At 37.8% G+C, this 9175-nt stretch overlaps 1 pseudogene across 1 annotated transcript in view; it reads right to left on the reverse strand.

Annotated features, from left to right (window-relative positions):
- The window catches only part of LOC149241085 (uncharacterized), a 150750-nt pseudogene extending 141984 nt beyond the window's left edge, over positions 1–8766 (reverse strand). Inside the window, exon 1 of the transcript XR_016246548.1 lies at positions 7970–8766. The product of XR_016246548.1 is annotated as an uncharacterized LOC149241085 (transcript). The remainder of the gene's footprint in view (positions 1–7969) is intronic.
- Positions 8767–9175: the final 409 nt, after the last annotated feature.

The raw sequence follows: 9175 nt of genomic DNA on the forward strand, positions 1-9175 counted from the left end.
ACTTTGTATGGTGTTCGACATCAAAACATCCATTCACACCATGCAGAATGTACTACAATACCTTGAGGATCATTATCATTATCGGTGATTTCTCTCGCGTCTGTTAACAGCTTACATCATTGGCTGGTAATCAGACAGTGTCTTCCCATGTTCGACTTCATATCACATGTTCACATGGTTAGACTCGTACTTGAGCGAACGATTGAACGAGACAAAAGACCCCGGATCTAGTTTCAACCATCCGGGCTGCAATTTCAGGAAAGTACCAAATCATCCGTACAATGGCTTTACACTGATGGTCATGGGTCTATATCTGTAGACGACTATCTATGTACATGTAATGAAAAGTTTATATGCTAAGCATGGGTATGCCTTCCCTCAGCAATTCATGAAAAATCCAAAATATCATGATATTATGTATTGTAATTGATGCAGGTCACCATCCGCTTCGGAACCTCCTCATCACATCGTAAAGCATATCACTCGACATTATCATTTTCGACTTCATGCTTTAGGGGGCAACTGTTACAGATCCATTTGGGCACATCACTCCCAACATTCAGATCAATACTATTAGGGCTCATCAAACCCTAATCTAGTTGCTACATGCCCTAGACAAGTCATCACTTTGAATGCCTCCTTCCCTGAAAGTTTCCTAGCCTGAAGCCCTCCAAAAATGCCTCCTTGAGGGACCAGCGCAGCCTTGGTCAGGGGTAAATGCACTTCAGTGCAGGTAGGCCCATGTAAGGGTGCATTTCAGTGCACTTAGGCCCACTTTGACCTACGTTGGGCGAGATTGAGCGAATTCTTCATAGGGTTCTGGGAATATTCTTATCTTCTGGAGCATTCTAGAAGATTCCCACACTTATCATCTCCTATGAGCTCGAAATTGGATAGGGAATGAGTTAAGTAACCTCCTATCCTCTCATCCCTTCCTCCATGGAAACTAACTCTAAGTTTGGAAGGCCATTCAATACCCTTATTTATGACCAAACCACCTCCATTTCCCTATAAATTGAGCACTCATTTAAGTGATCAGGAGCCGGACTTTGAGAATTTCTAAGGAGACACTGTTGGTGTGAGGTTTGAGATTGTAAGCAAGTATTGTTATGCTGGCGGAGTGTTGTGCTTATGGTGTGATGAAGGATGGAACTCAAGCTGGATGAGTGACATGGGATCGGACTGCTTGGTTGTAACTCTTCCTTCTACTTAATAAAGTTGTTTACACCATTTCCCATATTCTTGTCTTTCTGTATGATGATTATATGTGTAAATGCTTTCGATTCCATTTACCTATAGTAGATAGATCTCTTGCTTTGATTGGTTTTTGTCCTCTGTTTATGATTGCAGGTACTTGTCGAGCGGATTAAGTTCAAGAAGGAGCGACGGGAGCCATATAAAGTAGACAAAGGGAAAGCGAAAGATAACAAGTAGGTCCCTTGTCTTATTTATCTTCTATAGAAAAAGGTCGAACTCTTTAATTATGTTGTTCTAGGTGTAGCTACCCACCTAGGGAAATTGTATTTATCCATAGATGCAAAATTCCACATAACAGTGTGAATAGGGTGTTGTAAGCAGACAGTGTTTGTGCCCTAACCAGTGCCTAGAATTTGCAGAGAAGAAGACACCGGCTCTTCGAGCATGCAAATAATGTCAGAATTGTTGTTTGATTGGGTCATCTTCTTGTCTAAGGGAAATGATATTAGATCTTCAATTGGCTAGTCATTTTTATTGTACTCTCTCTCTCTGCTGAACATTTGATATTAATAACAAGAAGAATTAAAAAAGGGTTTTCACCATCTCGGCGTTTTTCCCTAGCTTGTGTTATATCCTTGTGTTCTCTTGTCTTCTGCTTCTCTCGTTTATGTTCTTTCTTCAGTTAATATCTACGTGATATTGAGTTATGTGATTGCTTATGGAAATGAAATGGAATGGTAAACAGGGTAATATAGATCACTGCAATAATTGTCCTAAGCAAAGATCATATCCTAAAATTAGCACCTGTCCTATTTAGGTAGACTTGCATAGCTTGCCCATATAATTTTGGTCATCCCTTGACTATGTTTCAAAGCCTTTACATAGTGTAATCTACTACAAACCTGAGAGGACCTTTAACCCTCTCTTTCAAAGAAAAATTGTATTAAAGTTGAATTTCCTAAACATCTCAAGGATTTCATGATGATCCATATTGGGGATAAGATGTTTAAAGGACTTTTTATAACTTATGGGTGTAAACTTGCTCAACACATGCTTTAGAGGTCAATATCTAGAGAACATATTAAGATGAAAGATCACCCCTTGATGGGCAAGCCTAACCTAACTGGAAACCCAAATCAATAAGAGACCTCAAGTTCACTCAACTCCTTGTGTTAACAATGATATTAATAATGGATGGTGACAAGTGGTTTGTAAGAATTCACAAGCCAACAAAAATGTGGCAACCCAAAAGGCTCCAACCAATAGGGCTTTCAAACTCAATTATGTCAACCACCAACATATTGATATCTTCCCCTGCAACCAAGGAGCCTTTTCAACCTTCCCAAGCTATCACCCTTTATGGTTGTTGCAAGAAGGCGCGCTCACCAACCCCCTTGAACTCCTAGGAATCTCACAACCTTAAGGATGCCCAAAGGAAACTAAAGCTCCATACCATGGTCAGTTACATTGATCATGTTCTTCAAGGCTCGTCAACTTTGAATTATTTCAATGCTCTAGCAAGGCCATGTAATAACATTGAGGAGGATAATATGCATTGTTACACAAAGTCATAAAAGTAGTGTCATGAAATACAAGAGGGCTTTTTGAACCTTGTAAAAAGTTAAGATCATTAAAGTTAGGCATATGATTCAGGATTAAGAAATTGTATCCATAGGATGTTGAAATTTATGAATTTCTTTTGAAGAGTTCTCCACAAAGCCAAATGCAATAGTTTTTACTTCCACCCATGATGAGTGAAGGGAAGATGTTACCACCCTCATCTTCCCCCAATTTGTTGTAGTCATCATTGACAAGGGGGCATACCCATTTCAAAGGTTAGTCTAGAATCTAGATTATGCAAATATTTACACAACCATGATGCACAAGGAATAGAAAAATGTTGGTGACAACTACTTGATGAACTTCCAAAAGCTCATTGACTTGTATAGAAAGATTTAATAAGGTTGATGCTCATGAGGATAAGGCATGCTTCCTATTGGACTCCCCCAATGTGAAAAAGAAACATGGGTTGTATTGAGTCTGATTCAAATTATATGATCCAAAAAAAAAATTCAAAGAAACGATTTGGTTGAGTTTCAATTTACCTAGCCTAATTTTCACAAGATGTAATGAGTAGGTCCTCAAAAGACTTGATAGGTCCATGCTCTCAAAAAAAAAAACTTTGTTTTCTTGTTGTGTGGGATCTCAATTAATTCAAAGGTTGATGGTGGCTACTCTTTCATACCATTATCATAACTAATTTCTTGTCCCCTTAGGAGCTACTAAAATGTATATGCCTATAGCCCAATACATTTTGAATGTCTCTCACTTGATGAATCAAAGATTCTTGAGGTGCATCAGAAAAATTTTAAATCTTATTCCAAAGAAAGGCAAACAGATGGTTAGAATGAATGGTAGGAAGTCGACATTAATTGAACCACCTCTTTCTTGGAAAGGCACAGCAAGTCACGCCTCAATAGAAAACTTCAAAACACAGTTTGAGAGTACCTCAACTAGGCGAGCCAATGCTTACAAAGCAATCCTTTACTAAAGAGTTGTAGGCCTAGATAGCTAAGCTTTGACAACACTTGAAAGTTGATGACACCTGTAGTGCCAAGGAAACTCAACTTTAAGATAGAATTCATTTACTCAAGTTTGGGAATAGGCCAATGACAATCTTTTTCAAAGCAAAGTTTTAAAAGAAGCTTTGGAGAAACCCTCATCCATCAAAACCCCTAATGCAATGCTAACCCGAGAGGACAACATCAATACAAGAATTGTTTCGGATACAATATGATGTTTCAAACCCAAGACCTTACCAAAGATCATAGGGTGGCCATGCAAAACTACATTGATGTGGTCTCGCAAAAGCTTTCAAAAGCTCAAACAAGATTGTTTGAATTACTTAAAGAGAGGAACAATGGACAATATAGTGGAGAGCTTGATTTTGCACAACACAACATCTAGTTCAAAAATACAAGTGTTCCACGGGGACATGTCCCCCCACCTGGAAAACGTGTCCCCACGCTTCCTTGCGCCCCAAGGACGTGGGGACGTCTGTGGGACGTTTCCCCCTGTCCCCAAAAAATAGAAACGTGAAGAAACTCGAAGGGGGGACGTTTCCTCCCAAAGAGGAAATGTTTCCAAAAAAAATTGAGGTGAAATCGTAAAAGAAAAAGTCAAATCCCTAAAAATAGTTATAGAATATTATAATTATACTATGAATCGATGGAGGGGGGGTTTGGTTAATTCATATTTGAATGGAATAGCAACATGAGGGGATGTTGATCCAAAGTACGATGCACAGGTAGATATGGAGGAGGGACTTGATGAGACACAAATGGGGTTGGGTGGTGTTCCACGTCCATGTTTGAGAATGCAAATGATTTTGATTGATACGGTGACATGGTTGACCCTGATTTATTCATGCAGCAGCTGGATGCAGAGACTAGTGGGGCAATACCTTGAGCAATTATGCTCATTTGTCATTTGATATGTACTTATGTTATCTGCTTTTTGTTTCGAACTTCAGTGGTATACTTTAGTTTGTTTTGAATCTTGATATAATATATTAGACTTGGCTCTATAAAAATTTGAATCTTGATGTATCGGACTTGACTTTTATTTCTATATTCAGTATTCATAGTTGGAACTTCAATATGGTTTAAACTTTTATTTTCATTGTACAATGTTACAGTTACATGCATGATTGTATCATGCCTTTTGTTTTAAATTTGTTTCAGTTATAAGATTCATCGATTTATCCTTCATGATGTAAGTGTTATATAATGATAAAAACAGTTAAATTATAAAATTTCAATGATATATTTATATTTTTTTAGAATTTTACTATTTTTTGTCTGGGTCGCTTGTATTAAAGACCCCAACATCCCCCCACATTTCCTAAAAATTGGTGGGGATATTTTGCATAGGTCGCTCCTACGTTTCCCTGCTTCCCCGTCCCCACGTCCCAAGAAACTTGGTGGAACTATGAATACAATGGACCAAGAGTAAAACGTCACAAGTAGAGCATCCATGATCAATCTAAATGAGGCAAGTATGCTAGTGGAATTAGCACAACCACAACTCAATACAAAGAGTTTTAATCAATTATACCCAGTCTAATAATTAGGGCACAACTCAAAACCTTAGCAAATTAAATGAACATCACATAGACATTGGTGCAAAAGTCTGGGCAATGAATCAATTTTGAATTTCATTACCATTCGAGAGTATAACAACATCATAAAGCTAAAACCCATCAAATATGGGCCTTGCACTATTATTCAAGTTGTTGGACCAATTTGAACTTGATGTTCTAACACGCCTCAACAATTATGATGTGATTAATGCCAATAATCTTAAATTGTATGAGCCATCACATACATGCCATAGCCACATGACATTATTAGAAAATTTCAACCTTTGCTCTTTAAGGATATATGATTTCATGTTAAAACAAGAACCACAAGAAGAAAGCATATTACACCATATAGCATACTTGGGTGGCCAAAAGGGTAGCTTGCCCTCACAATCACATTACCTATCTTCAATGGAAATTGGCAACACTTTCTTCTTATGTAATGAGAAAAATATGTGCTCTCAATACATTTTTTCTTTTCTTTTCCTTTTTGATTCCTAAGTTCTCACTCCAAGTGTGACATGCTACAATAATTTTATCATAAGTAGGCATGCGCATAGTCACATATTATAGTTGTTTGGTCTAACCTTCCCAAGAGGCTTCTTGGTATCTTAGCAAATAAAAATCTAGTGACGACTCCATTACCAATCCTTCCAAAGGAGCAAACTAGGATATAAAGTTCCCTCTTCAATACCTTTGGTTCTAAGACCATTTGCAAAGTTCCTAGAAATCATTCCGATATTGAGCCAGATATGATGGGCTTGGTTGATTCATCTCCAACTTAACAAGTAGGTGTGATTGTCCTACAAATCCTCGCATGTGTGAAAACCTCTCTTAGAAAAACCACATGCCTGCAGAAAACCAACATGCCCTCTTGGTTTGGGAAGTTCACTTAGCTTAGCTGAAAGATCCAATCCATTCCTTGGACCTTCATACTCCCATCTTAATTCCTAAAAGAATACCAATGAAGCCCATTATAGTGTTTTGTGGAAAGCACAACCAAATATTATGAAACACGTAACCTCTCTAATCAAATCGCATATTTCAAAGGGTCCTCTAATCTTTCCAATTTAAAAAGCTAGATCTAGATGGTTCCTTGCTAGTAGCTCATTTGGGACCTCTTCGAGGGTTTCCCTTATGACCCATTCAGTTAACTAGACAAAACCTAGAGAGATAATATCTCAGTTAGGCCAAAATACGCTATCTGTCTTGAAAGGGTGCAAAGGGAGAGGGAGACCTGGCACCAACCCACTTTGGAATGCATCCCCCATAAGCCACGGCAACTTGAATTTTTAAAGATCAACATGTTGTTGCTTTGTTATAGACTTCTCGAAGGGCACTGTGTGATATAAGTGATCCGTCCAACGTTTCGGATGGGAATTCCATCCATCATCAGGGACCAATTGGACGGATCACTTATATCACACATTGCCCTTCCAGAAGTCTATAACAATATGAATCACTGTGGAAGTCTCAGATCACTCATGCTGTTGCTTGTTAAAATTAGGTTGGTATCAACCACATTGTTTGTGGGTTAACAATAAGTATTGATTAACATCAATAACGCTTTATCAATACTCAATTGATTTGAATTTTTTGGGAGCTTCCACAAACTGATACATCTCAAACTATAAAGGTTGATATTATATGAATGTCCACAAGTGACAAAAATAGGTCAGTGGGACTCAAGAGTACAACATGCACGGCCAGCTATAAAAGGAGTGCAAAATACAATTCCTAACAAAAAGAACAGTAAAGAGATGTCAATTCTAGATCTAAATCTAAAGAAGTAAAGTCGAACAAAGCTCACAAATGGGGTAGACCAAAGCAGCTAAACCCCCCCCCCACAAAGTAAAGGAGAGCTAATCACTCTGCTCATCTGTACCCATAATAGCGATGTCAACAACAAAGCCTGCCAAATAATGTCCTCAGATGTATGGTCCGGGCTAATGAGGCCAGTGGGTAATCCTTTGTGGCCTCGAAACCCTCCAGCTGAAGCTCAAGAAGATGTCAAAGAAAAAGCAAACAGCCCTCGCATTCAAGGCCAAGGAATCCCTGGTAGTATCAAAGAAACTAGTTATATATATTTCGGCAAATACCCTGTAGTGATGTCGATGCCAACTATATCTGAAACTCCTCTTGAGTTTATGTCACAACACAATCTGATAACAGTATGGGCCATATATCATAGAAGCTAGTTTCGAATATCTTCATAGATCATACTCGGTGTTTTTGTAGTTCCAGATAATCTGGCCCATTGAGACATAGCTTCATTTAGAACACAAGGGCTTCTATTTAGCTTGAAGTAAGAATACATTTCTGCTAAACCCACGGTAAAACATATGCATAACTGTGTATGCCCAACCAAGCCATAATAACATGATAACAGAGTGTACAGCCAGAAGTTCAAAGGCTAACAACGTGGGCAGAAGAATATGTGTATCTACCCATCAGGTGATACTGTATCTACACGCTAAATAGTTATCTTAAGTGTGTTTTGAGATTAGCACACACACCCCAAATACTCGCATTCATAATGTGTATACACCGTATAAAAAATGGAATTAATTAGGAAAAAGACACTGTACATCAAATTCATCTACGGAGATCAAAGTAGAAAGAGAGCTTTACCTTACACGTGGTGAATTCAAGCTTATGATATTTCGGGTTTTCTGCAAAAAGGCGAGCATGCAACATGGGTGTGTAAGCAGCAGTGGCCCCGTACTTTCTGCAGAGCATTCTGAATGGAAATTCGGATTGATCAACCATGGGTGCCACTATCAATTTGGGTTCCCCCAGCTTCCTCCAATGCCTCCACGCCCATTCTATCAGAGACCTATCTGCCATACATCCATCGCTTGAATCAGGTAAGGAGTGTTCAACAATCTATGGCTTCAAAGGTATCTTCAGCTGCATCCTCTGAAGAACTATGTGGTGATTCGGAAAGAGTGAAGTCAGCGACTCTCGAACACAGGACGTTGTCTGCGTCCTCCGAGGCCTCTTTTGTCATTGGAACAACAGAGGAAAAGGAGAAGCGAAATCGTCTTAATATCCAAGGAAGAAGAGGAAATGTCGGGCCATGAGAATTTCGATTATCTATGCCTGAAATTGATGAAAGGCGTGCGATAGAAGGCCTTGTCTTCATTGAGGGCCATCTAGTTAGCGTAGTCAACCGAACATTTACTCAAAAGAGAGGGTATAGGCCTATAACAAAGCTTTGAACCCTAGTGGAGACAGAATATTACTAATTGAAACCAATACCCCGTTAACCCTAGTGGAGACAGAATATTACTGATTGAAACTAATACCCCGTTAACCCTAGTGGAGACAGAATAGCATTAATTGAAACCAATAGTCCCGTTAAACATGAAATAGCCAGAGTTAGATACAGAGGCTTGTGCGTTTTCAGTATAAGAGGTTTGCGGAGATTTAAAGTGTAAAGTTAAAGTTTTAATTCAGTATGGAGACGATTTTATCTTACGCATTTAACTGGTTGATCAGAAATGTGAGAAATTTGTTATTATATAGAGATTTATTATTAAATTCGTTACGACAAATTAATTAGCATATTTTGTATTTTCAATTTAGAGTAGAGTATGATAAATGGCAAATTTATGGTTAATTTTTTATTTTTTAAGTTTAAATTATGGTTTTTTATCTGGTATATATTTATTTTAAAAAATGAATTTGTATAATTTTTTTATATATATTTTACGATGTTGTTATTTATGATTTTTAAATCATATTTATGATTTTTAAGATTTAAGTTTTAATGAATTAGTTATTTTTTAAATTATTTTAATAATTTCAATAGGGAAGATGATTATAATCTTAATT

Source organism: Pinus tabuliformis, chromosome 8, assembly GCF_031772625.1.
Source record: "Pinus tabuliformis cultivar Carrire ecotype Pingquan chromosome 8, CPIR1, whole genome shotgun sequence".
In the NCBI taxonomy this organism is placed as follows: Eukaryota; Viridiplantae; Streptophyta; class Pinopsida; order Pinales; family Pinaceae; genus Pinus; species Pinus tabuliformis.